Source organism: Quercus robur, chromosome 7 (genome assembly GCF_932294415.1).
Source record: "Quercus robur chromosome 7, dhQueRobu3.1, whole genome shotgun sequence".
NCBI classification, from domain to species: Eukaryota; Viridiplantae; Streptophyta; class Magnoliopsida; order Fagales; family Fagaceae; genus Quercus; species Quercus robur.
The window spans coordinates 770,530-783,478 of NC_065540.1; the positions used below are offsets into that span (position 1 = coordinate 770,530).

At 38.3% G+C, this 12,949-nt stretch overlaps 1 non-coding gene across 1 annotated transcript; it reads right to left on the reverse strand.

The window, feature by feature from the left end:
• Positions 1 to 1,332: 1,332 nt before the first annotated feature.
• On the reverse strand, positions 1,333 to 1,405 carry TRNAK-CUU (transfer RNA lysine (anticodon CUU)). The gene has a single exon. It is a non-coding gene; the product is annotated as a tRNA-Lys (tRNA).
• Positions 1,406 to 12,949: the final 11,544 nt, after the last annotated feature.

Consider the following 12,949-nt stretch of genomic DNA (forward strand, 5'->3'; position numbering starts at 1 on the left):
AAGAATACTTTTTAGTTTTTAGAAAACATTTTCTTTCATACTCATTGAGAAGACCTAATAAACAAAGAGTCAAAAAAAGGGTTGGGCACCCTAGCTATCTACACTCTACAGTACGCACTGATGTCTTGCTGTTGCTGGGCCCTAAATGAACTACGTCCGTTCGCTGTGGCCATGGAATCCCTTCCGGAATGGCCCAAAGGTTACAGTTTTTCTGTCCTCTAGAATTTTGTATGGTTTCTCTCATTATGGTCCTTAGTCAAGCACATGCACCTCTTTCTACGCATGAATGATTCAACCTTTTCCCTTTTTTTGTGCCAATGAAAAAAATATTTTCAAGTACCCAAGGACGAAGAGTCCTAGGAATTCTTATCCTAGATGATTATTGTTCACCAGCTTTGATTATTTAATTGTATTTACTTTCATCTTTAACAAAAAAAAAACGTACATATCTTCTCTCTAAGAAAAATTTCTGCTTTCTAATATTGTATGTGTGTGTGTGTTTTTCTTCTACCCTGTGTGGTGTATAGCTGTTTTGAGCTAGACTTTGCTCCAATTAGTCCATCCTTTGATCCATGCCTAGGCTATACAACTCACTGTCTTTCTCTATTTTGGGTTTCTTATGAAAAATGGAAAAAGAAGAAGAGTGAAAAGAATGTTTTATGAGCTAATTCGAGGGAACTTGACCTCCAAACTCTATACAGAGTACAAAATTGAACAGATAGCATGAGTTTCTTCTTGATGTGCTTCCCTTATAACTGTCAATTAAGCTAAAACAAAAAGAAATAAGAAAGATAACATACCTTTCTTTTTATAGAATCAGGAAAGATAACATACTTGATACCAAAACACAAATTTATTTACAAGTTCAAAATTTAAATTTGATAAGGAATTGAAGATGATCATTATTTTCCTTTGAATGATTCAAAGAAGAGAAATAGTGGCAACATGAATTTCTTTACAGATTCAAAATTAAATTTGATAAGGAATTGAAGATGATCATTATTTTCCTTTAAATGATTCAAAGAAGAGAAATAGTGGCAACATGAATTTATTTACAGATTCAAAATTAAATTTGATAAGGAATTGAAAATGATGGTTATTCACCTTTGAATGATTCAAAGAAAGAGAAATAGTGGCAACACAAATTTCTTTATAGGTTCAAAATTAAATTTGATAAGGAATTGAAGATGATTGTTATTCGCCTTTGAATGATTCAAAGAAGAGAAATAATGGCATAAAAAGAAGAAAAAAAAAGTGAAAAAACAAATTGAGTCATTCAAAGAAGAGAAATAGGGGTGTAAAAAGAAAAAAAAAAAGTAAAAAACTTTAGAACGCCCACCGTGGGGCTCGAACCCACGACCACAAGGTTAAGAGCCTTGCGCTCTACCAACTGAGCTAGACGGGCTTCCGTTGGCATTTTCACGGGATATTTAATTATAAACATATTGTTTCTATGTTCATACAATAGCTTTTTGTTCTCGTATGATGTAGGATCACTGTGATAAATGAAAGAATCTGAATTTTGTTTTTGAGCTCACATTAGACTAAGTAGAGTTAGCTACCCTACAAATTTTACTAATTTTTGTTTGCAATTTATTGAGATAGTATAATATTGGTAATATATCCAGTTCGTAGGCAAGGTCACTTAGACCATTACCCGCGAACCAGTCTTAGAAAGAGACCCCAAAATTTTTATTTTAGAAATGATAATTATTGAAAAAATAAAAATAAATAGGTATAGGGAGGTAGCACACTTTCTCTCCCACCTTAAGAAAAATTCTAAAATTTGGGAACAATAGAATTCCAATTCAATTCAAGTTCTAAATTATTTACTAAAGATTAAAAAAAATTTAACAAAATTATGTGAGTGTATTGAATCATCATTGATAATCAATTTATCGTAATGATTCAATACTTTAATTTTTGTAAGTCATCACCCACATGGTAGATGCAAACCTTACCCACCCAATCTCTCACATGACTACACACTAAACTTTCCTTCTCTCTCTCAACCTCAAAATCAAAATTAGAAATTAGATTTTAATTTTTCTTCACCATGTATCACCATACTCAAGATAAGTTAAAACTCTTATTTAAAAGATATAAGTTTTTTATTTTTTTTTTAATTTCAATTTATTAATTTTTATGCTTTCTTTTTTTATATAGATATGATAGAAATTTATATAGATTTATACTTTTTATAAGTCTAGTAACAAATTTAACAAGAGATCCTATTTGCGGTTCAATTAATTTTCTATCATTTTCTATTTGTTTTTTTTAATAAGTTTTTCATATTTTGATTGATATTATCTAGTAGAAATTTATTAAAAAAAGCATACAAATAAAATAAATACTATTTACTATATCAAATTACAACATGCAAAAAATTAAAATATAGAATAATAAAATCCAATTTAAGAAATGCACTATTGCAATTTCACTTTCTTTTTTTTTTGGAAAAAGAAGACCTGAAGTTTTGTTAAGATAATGGCATATCTGCCTGATAATCATCAAAACAATGGATTGGAACATCCTCCATCCAAACATTAAAACTTGTGACATGACGTGCATGTCTAGCAATGTTATGTGCTACTTTGTTACCCTCCTTACCCACATGTTGAAAACTAATTCCATTGAGCTGCATTGCCAACTGTTGTGCCTCCTGAATCAACAAACCATAGGACGCCAGTGATGGTGATGGATCTGTTAGGGCCTTGATGACAGTCACACAATCTCCTTCAAGTATTATCTTATCAAAACCCAGCTGAAGGGACAATTCAATGGCTCGGACAATTCAAGTATTGCAATTTCACTTGATAATAAAATCACACAAACAACCTCAAGTTGTCCAAAGCAAAGATGGATTCGAGTACTAATCAAATCAAGATTAACTTTATATAGAGAATCAACTACTTTATTCTTCAAGCATAAAATTTAATACCAAGTCCTAATTGGCTTAAATGGTAAAGTTTTTTGTCATCAATTAGTGTCTTAGTCTGCGTTTGTTTCAGTTTTAGGGAGCGTTTTTTAGCACTTTTTACTACCAAAAATCCAAATTGCGGGTTTGGTGTAGTTTTGGAAATGCGTTTTTATAAAAAGTCCAATATTGCAAAAAGCTGAGGAAGAGTATGATGATAAAGGACAATCTAGTTAAAGGATAAATTTATCCTCTTTGGGGCAGTGACAATTGACTACCTTTGGATGTGGAGAAATAAAGCAGTATATGAAGGCGTAGTCATTACTCATTAGAAGCCCACACAAATGAGTTTAGGCCATCCTCGAACATTATTCATAGAAGTGGAAGCTGGTCTAAACCAAGGCAAATTGTATCGAAATGAATTATGATGCTATAGGGGCCAAAAGATTGGATGGGGAAATTGATATTCGCCCATTCAAACGTATATGCCAACATCCATATTCAAGCAAAGGTTGGAGCTATTCTTGGTGCACTTAATTTTATTTCCAGTTTTTGATACTCTCCAGTTTGACATAGAGAGTGACTCTAAGGCTTGTATAGATGCTCTTAAAAAATGTAAATTTTAAAGATCCTAAGGCTTCCTAGTATAATCAACAATGACCACAAAGATGATGGTGAAAACTACGAAATAAAAATATGATATTAGTAATTTGAGGACATAGTGGGTTAACTCACTATATGAAGATTTATAAGACTATTTATGTGTATTATTTAAATAAGTCACATTACTTATTAAAAAAATTAATGTAAATCAAACTGCATATGGATGATTTATCTAATCATCACATAGTGGGTTGAAGGGAGATATCTCTAAACTGGTTTAGAGCTAAACGTTTTAAAAATATTAACACACACTTCTCTCAATATTAGTTTTTATATATGAAGGGGCGATAATAAGATAATGAATGTTCTTGAATGAAATAACTGGTAGGGACACATCATGATTAGAAACTTCTTATAAATTTTCATCATTTTAGAAGAGTAGGACCCATACAACACAAGAGTACAACCCATAATATCATCCACCTATTTTTCTAACAGTTAAAAAGCCTTCAAAAAAACAAGTAATTAAATTTTAAATTGTTTTGAAGTTCATAGTGATTCTAACATTGAATAGAATCCCTAGAGGGTAAGCCACATGGGTTCAAAGTGGAATTTGAAACTCGGCTTATTTCATTGGTACCCAGTAGGCTAGTAGAGAGCAAAATCTGTTGTCGATTTGAATGGGCTGGGGACAAAATGTAATGTGGGCTTTTGAGAAAAAAGAAGCCGGAAATGTTCCTCTATCAACTTTTTCGTTTATGTGTTGGGTCCAATGTACCCGACTATTAGTCCACGTTAATGACTTTTTCGTTCCTGACTTCTTGCTTGTCCTCCGAACATCTCGAAAGGGCTTAAAATTTCATTAAGGTTGTGTTTGGTTGCCGTAAAACGTTTTTCAGAAAATACATATTTTTCGGAAATGCTAATTTCTGGAAAAGGAAAATATTTCTGTGTGTTTGGTTGCATTTCAAAAAATTTTTCGGAAAATATTTTCTGGTGTTTGGAAAAGAAGAAGGAAAACACAAAAACACAAGCCACAACCCAGAAAAAAAACATCAACGATCGCGATCCGAGATCGCGATCTCGCCGGCGTGATCTCGCGAAGGCGAGATCGCGATCAACGTTGCGATCTCGTGATGGCGCCATCTCGCGAAGGTGAGATCGCGATCGACGCTTCGCGAGATCACGATCGATGGCGCTATCTCGCGAAGCGTCGATCGCGGTCGTCGGACTGGTCTTCTCCTCTCTCGCGCGCGGACTGGAGCTCGAACTGGAGATCGGCGCGGCCTGGAGCTCGGACTGGTCTTCTCCTCTCGCGCGCGCGCGCTCTCTCTCTTTCTCTCTCTTTTACCGGTAATCCTTTGAAGTGAAAATAGAAGTGGTAATTGATTTCCGTGGTCAAAGGCCTTTTTTTTTTGTCAACGGATTTCAATTTCCGGAAAACAGAATTTTCCGGACCAACCAAACAGCCTCATTTCCGGAAAAGCATTTCCAGAAATGATTTTCACCCAAAACAAACACAACCTAAAATCCACCAATAGGAGTGAGGGTAAGTTATGTTGCATAACTAGTTTATAACTTCATGCATATATATAAATATATTTAAAATATATACATTAAAATATATAGTATAACTCTTACCTATATAATTTAAATATTATTGATAGTCATTCTTATATATTTTTTAATCTCTTTAAAAAGTATTGTAAAAATATTATTAGGTAGAAAATGTAAATTGTTAATATTTTTAAAAAAAGTTTATGTTCATTAATTCTAAATTTTTTGGTTTTTGTATGGTACTTTACTTTTAAGAAATCAAGTATTGGGTAATTTTTTTTTATTTATTTTTTTGTAAATTTTATATATTATTAAGTGGATTATAAATATTTAAGATAATAATTAATATTTAGATTGTGGACTATGAAGTAATTTATTTTTATCTTTTCTTTTGTATGGTGCTTTACTTTCAAGAAATCAAGTACTGAGTAATTTTTTTTCACTTTTTTTTTTCTTTTATAAATTTTATATTATGAAGTAGATTATAAATATTTAAGATAGTAATTAGTATGCAGAGTGTGGACTGTGGAGTGATTTATCTTTATTTTTTTATTTTTTTTATTTTTTGTTTGGTACTTTACTTTCAAGAAATCAAGTACTGGGTAATTTTTTTTTTCAATTTTTTTTTTCTTTTGTAAAATTTCTATTATTAAGTTCATTATATATATTTAAGATAGTAATTAGTATTTAGAGTGTGGACTGTGGAGTGATTTATTTATTTTTTTTTTTCCTTTTTGTATGGTACTTTACATTCAAGAAATCAAGTACTAGGTAATTTTTTTTTTCATTTATTCATTTCTAGCAACTATATTTTTCAAATTCTCAACCACTATATTTTTTAAATCTCCCAAGGTTATCATTTTTGGTAACATTTTAATTTAAAATTTATCAAATCTATATAATTTGGAATGAAATTATTCATTACATTTTCCCTACAAAATTCATTATTTTTTTTGCCTAGTTTTATTTGTTAGGTTATGATTATTATTCATTAACTTATCATTATCCCTTTCTAGTTTTTCTTTTAAAAAAACCTATCAAATTTTAATTTAAGGGATTATTATTATTTATTAGAAAATATCTCAGATGATAATCCAGTAATCTTCAATAGTGCAATCTCATTTTTGTGGATTTATCATTAAAATAAAATTATACTAGTCGGTAACCCGTGCTATTCACGAGAACCTAATTATTTGTGAGGTAGATTAAAATAATTTTATAAAAAATTTAAGAAACTACACCATTGCATGATTTGCTCTTGCATGACTTCATTTGTGTTACAATTTGATGAAGAAGTCACTGCTTGAATGTGCAATGACTTACAAAAAATTTATCAAACAGTTTCAAATACTACAAAAAAATAACTCAAATTCAGATATTAAAACTTCTAAAAGACCAAAAAATATTAAAAAATCAGATGATTCATTGCTTAGAAATTATTGAAACAAAACAAAATATATATAACTAAACAATAGAGAAATATAAGAGAAAGATGGGTTACATTCAAAAGAATAATTTCAATTATTGCAAGCTTTTTTATCTTGTAAAAAACGGTTAAAGAGAGTTTGGTGGTTCATGTACAAAAATTAATTTTTTTAAAATACATGAAAAATCATTATATATATATATATATATATATATATATATATATTGTGGGGTCACGAATCTCAAACGACCCAACAATGACGTTGGGCTCGCGCGTGATGGATCCCTCACAATAAAATTTGTAGAGAGTGGGCTTGAAAGGCCAGCGTTGGATCACAGGGCGACACTTCGGGCCGGACTATAGGTGAACCAATATGAGAAAGAGCTTTGGGCTGGATATTCAGGCCCTTCAACCTTGTATCTAGGAGGATTTGGCTCCTCGGATCATGTCCGAGGAGCGATGGTGCTGTCCCCGGTTACCCGTCGGTGGGTTTTTATGTGATGTCCGGCGTATATTATCCAGACATTCTCTTTCATCAAGTCTTCCTTCAGAAGCTAGATGGGGGAGCCCCTCTTTCTGGTCACATAACATTCTCTTTTATACTAGCCTACGCTCGTTGTCCTTCGTCCACGTGTAGGGTCGATCTTTCCAGGACAGATATCTGTCCCATCAGTCTAATCCCAAAATTACTAGAGATGATCCATAAAGCCTAAGATCCCGGCTCTGTTAGGGGCAGTGTCATGTCAGGGAAGGGTATTAAAGACAACTTCCCCAGGATATTTTCTGAACTTTCTAGCTTACTCGTGTTCCATTCCTATCCCTGAGGTTTTGGACCTGCCGAGGACGAAACCGTCCTCGGCTGTGTCTTCGGGCCACTTTTTATGTTTCCTAGTTTCGAGCTTGGGCCCTGGCCTCTTTCAGTTTAGGACCGGTGGGCTTCCCATAAGCGTGTGGGCCGGACCCATAAACTATTGGACCCCACATTAGCCCCTCAAAATCCTGCTGTCCAACGTCATGGTAGGACAGGTGGATTTTGATGATGTCAAGCCCTTATTGCCGTTCATTTTCTTCGGATCTTGATCAACACTGGCGACTCTTCCTCTCCCCAAGGAACGTACCGGTCTACGAGCCGTTTTTCCTGGATTTGCGTACGTTGCCGTTATGCCGCGTGGTTATCTGCAGCGTGTCTTTAATATCTTCCCATTTACGAGACCTCCCAGATATAACGGCTACTGATGATGTGGGAGAACGAAGCGGCGCGTTATACTCTGGATTTCCCTGGGGATCTGAGTGCGTTACATACCCTCTCCTTCGTCCCCTATATAAAGAGAGAAGGCAGAGGGTGACTTCTTCATATCCGAATCCCTCACGTTCTTCCCAGAATCCACTTCCTCCATCCGGTTACTCCCTATTCAATAATACCTCTCTCATAGTAATCCACCATGAACAAATCCTTCCTTTCCCAGAAACGCCATGTCCTAACAAAACTCGAGATGGCTCGGTCGGGGCAAGGGTGGCGGAGGCTTAAGATTTGCCTCCCCATTCTTTTAGCCAAAATCCGAAGCAGGGACTCGTCACACCCCATTTCTGGTGTGACTGAGTCGAAAACCTCCCTTGTCATCTCCATCTGCTCTCTCATGAGCATACCTAATATGGCTCCCCTTCTCCCTCTTTTGCTCCTTTTACTTTCTTTTCATTGCTTCCCTCTTCTTCTCCTCCTTCCCGCTCATGTCCTCCATCTTCTTTTTCCCTTGCATTCTTCAGCGACAAGAGTTTGCTGAAGTGCTTCCATGTGTTCCAATTCTTCTTCCTTCTCCTTCATTATTTTTGTATAAGGTTCTTCTCCTGATATGAGCAGTACTGAGGCATAGATTTCAGAGAGACTTTAAAGGCGAGTTCAGAAGACACCTGATGGTTCACTTATTTGTATTACGGATGTTGTTACTGTTTTAGCAGTTCAATTTTTGTATAGGCTTGTTTAAGCCCTCCCTTGTACGTTGTAACAATTTTTCATATTAATAAAAGTTATTGTTACTCTATTTCGTATGTCTTGTTTATATATTCTAACAAATATGAAAGCGCTGCTCGGCATAATAGTATAGCATTTGAATCAATAATAACTAAGGCCAAAGTAATCGTTGATAAAAAGATGCCACGATAACTTTAACAAAATTACTATTCAACATAACAATCCGACCAGTGAGGAATGAGACTTATCTTAAAATTAGCCGTGATGGGTGTTAAATGCTCGATAAGGTGTAAGAAGTAGTTATCCGAGGACATGTTACCCACCGGATGAATGGCCTCCTTAGGTTGACGATCATTAGGTTATTCTGCCATCTCCATGATGCGCGAGCCTTAACCTTTTCCAGTGTTTAAGCCGAGAAATTTCTTCATTCGGGCAGTTGATTTCCCAAGAAGTCTGAGTCCGAGGACTTTGCAAAACCTGAGTTTTGTTCAGGACTTATGCGTTTTACCTCATGTACTTGATTTTTCCCTTAGGCTTGAGTCCGATACTTGTGTCTTTATCGGTACTTGGTTTTCCCTTTTAGCTTGAGTCCGAGGACCATGCAAGCCTTAGGTTCTGTCCGAGACCAATGTCTGCACCAGTACTTGGTTTTCCCTTTTAGCTTGAGTCCGAGGACCATGCAAGCCTTAGGTTCTGTCCAAGACCAATGTCTGCACCAGTACTTGGTTTTCCCTTTTAGCTTGAGTCCGAGGACCATGCAAGCCTTAGGTTCTGTCCAAGACTTTGAGTTCAGATTTTCCCTTTCATTGAGCATTTCCCGAGGTGCCAAACAGGGTGTCCCTGGGCCTTCACGCAAAGCGGGCTTGGGCCGCGAATTCAATGAATCCGTGGATTAAGAGATATTTCTGCAACCTCTGGCCACGCAGTACTTCTCTGACGCCCCAAGGATCGAGGCGCGCCTTTACGAGGCTCCTTGAGTCTCTTGCCTGCAGTTGATGTTGGAAGTTGAGCCAAGACTACTTTGTCTGTAGTGCTCCTTGGGACGCCGCGTGAGTTGACTGCCATTATCTTGTCTTTTCAAATAAATAGGAGGGAGAGAGGGTTGCTTTATATATACACCCATCCTTTTATTTTTCTCTCACATCACGCTTCCCATATCCGGAGCTCTCCTTTCTTGGCATAACATGTTGAAAGCGAGGGTTGGGAAGAAAGAACTTTCTCCGCCGCAGAAGCGCCGTGTCCTCATGAGGCTTATAACAGTAAGGTATGGGCACAGGAAGCACAAGTTCAGGAGAGTACTCCAGCTCCACCGAGGGGGAACGGCGTCTCTCCCTCTTTTAGTCAAAATCCGAAGCAGGCTCTGTTCATGCCAGCACTTTGGTATGTCAGAAGAAAGATTCTCCGCCATCAGCGCCTCTGCTTAGCAGCAGGCGAATATTTAGAGAAAGCCCCTCAATTTCCCACTCCCTGCATCTTTCCTTCAACGGTGCCAGGCTCAAGTTGGGTTTCTTTGGCTGCCTGAGTTATGGGCATGTAGGAGCGCGGGGGAAGAATAAGGTCTCGGAGCTGTAGCCAACCTTTCCTCCGACATACCTCCTCGGCTTTCTCCAGCTTTCTTGTATTTTTCTTTTTCTTGCTTATGTAGTAAGCTTTGACGTAGGCTGATTCCAGCTTTTCATTGTACACTGTACTATTTCTTCGTTGTAATAAAAATGGAAATTGATTTACATGTTTTAAGCGTTGATCTACTGGGCAATACCACTCTGTGAACGAATGTGCTCTATGTATGTGTTGTTTTGAGAATATTTGTAACAAAGCTACTTTGAAGTATAATCTAACCAACTCTCATCTATCAGCACTATCAGGCATTATATCGATAATTTGTAATAAATCAAACTTAGGAAACTGACCGGGGTAGCAGTTGTCTACTCTTGTGATAAACGCGCAAATGTCGCCCAAGAATGGTGACCTCCTCACGATCCATCCGATCTATCGAACGGGAAGTAGGGTACTCCGATCGTACTTTTGTGTATCTGGTTTTTCATTCGCGTATTTGGTTTCCTCACAGGCCTGGGTCCGAGGACCATGCAAGGCCTTGGTTCTGTCCATTACTTGTAAGATCTCTTTTTTTTGTACTTGGTTTCCCCATAGACTTGGGTCTGAGGACCATGCAAGGCCTTGGTTCTGTCCATTACTTGTAAGATCTCTTTTTTGTACTTGGTTTCCCCATAGGCTTGGGTCCGAGGACCATGCAAGGCCTTGGTTCTGTCCATTACTTGTAAGATCTCTTTTTTGTACTTGGTTTCCCCATAGGCTTGGGTCCGAGGACCATGCAAGGCCTTGGTTCTGTTCATTACTTTTAAGATGTCTTCTTTGTACTTGGTTTCCCCATAGGCTTGGGTCCGAGGACCATGCAAGGCCTTGGTTCTGTCCATTACTTGTAAGATCTCTTTTTTGTACTTGGTTTCCCCATAGGCTTGGGTCCGAGGACCATGCGAGGACCATGCAAGGCCTTGGTTCTGTCCATTACTTTTAAGATGTCTTCTTTGTACTTGGTTTCCCCATAGGCTCGGGTCCGAGGACCATGCAAGGCCTTGGTTCTGTCCATTACTTTTAAGATGTCTTCTTTGTACTTGGTTTCCCCATAGGCTCGGGTCCGAGGACCATGCAAGGCCTTGGTTTTGTCCATTACTTGTAAGATCTCTTTTTTGTACTTGGTTTCCCCATAGGCTTGGGTCCGAGGACCATGCAAGGCCTTGGTTCTGTCCATTACTTTTAAGATGTCTTCTTTGTACTTGGTTTCCCCATAAGCTCGGGTCCGAGGACCATGCAAGGCCTTGGTTCTGTCCATTACTTGTAAGATCTCTTTTTTGTACTTGGTTTCCCCATAGGCTTGGGTCCGAGGACCATGCAAGGCCTTGGTTCTGTCCATTACTTGTAAGATCTCTCTTTTGTACTTGGTTTCCCCATAGGCTTGGGTTCGAGGACCATGCAAGGCCTTGGTTCTGTCCATTACTTTTAAGATGTCTTCTTTGTACTTGGTTTCCCCATAGGCTTGGGTCCGAGGACCATGCAAGGCCTTGGTTCTGTCCATTACTTGTAAGATCTCTTTTTTGTACTTGGTTTCCCCATAGGCTTGGGTCCGAGGACCATGCAAGGCCTTGGTTCTGTCCATTACTTGTAAGATCTCTTTTTTGTACTTGGTTTCCCCATAGGCTTGGGTCCGAGGACCATGCAAGGCCTTGGTTCTGTCCATTACTTTTAAGATGTCTTCTTTGTACTTGGTTTCCCCATAGGCTTGGGTCTGAGGACCATGCAAGGCCTTGGTTCTGTCCATTACTTGTAAGATCTCTTTTTTTGGAGGTCAGCCCCTTGGCCATGACGGGGGGAGCAGACTTGGGGTCGGAAGCCCCTAGAGAAACCCGCGCCGTTAGCGGTGCAAGGCGTAACCCCTAGCAGAAGTTTATGGCGGAGCAACAACTGCACGTCGCCGGAAATGAGAAAGACTCGTGAATCTCCGCTTGCTAGAGAGCTGACTTATGCGCCACTCGCGCCAACGCGCAAGCCTTCCCACAGACGGCGCCAATTGTGGGGTCACGAATCTCAAACGGCCCAACAATGACGTTGGGCTCGCGCGTGATGGATCCCTCACAATAAAATTTGTAGAGAGTGGGCTTGAAAGGCCAGCGTTGGATCACAGGGCGACACTTTGGGCTGGACTATAGGTGAACCAATATGAGAAAGAGCTTTGGGCTGGATATTCAGGCCCTTCAACCTTGTATCTAGGAGGATTTGGCTCCTCGGATCATGTCCGAGGAGCGATGGTGCTGTCCCCGGTTACCCGTCGGTGGGTTTTTATGTGATGTCCGGCGTATATTATCCAGACATTCTCTTTCATCAAGTCTTCCTTCAGAAGCTAGATGGGGGAGCCCCTCTTTTTGGTCACATAACATTCTCTTTTATACTAGCTTACGCTCGTTGTCCTTCGTCCACGTGTAGGGTCGATCTTTCCAGGACAGATATCTGTCCCATCAGTCTAATCCCAAAATTGCTGGAGATGATCCATAAAGCCTAAGATCCCGGCTCTGTTAGGGGCAGTGTCATGTCAGGGAAGGGTATTAAAGACAACTTCCCCAGGATATTTTCTGAACTTTCTAGCTTACTCATGTTCCATTCCTATCCCTGAGGTTTTGGACCTGCCGAGGATGAAACCGTCCTCGGCTGTGTCTTCGGGCCACTTTTTATGTTTCCTAGTTTCGAGCTTGGGCCCTGGCCTCTTTCAGTTTAGGACCGGTGGGCTTCCCATAAGCGTGTGGGCCGGACCCATAAACTATTGGACCCCACATATATATTAACAAAATAAAGGAGAAGAAAATAATATAAGAAGAGCTTATACCTCTACTCAGCTTTAAAAAAAATATTGGGGTTTGCATTGCTTTTATAGTGTTCATGATTAATCTTGTAAATTTGGAGATAA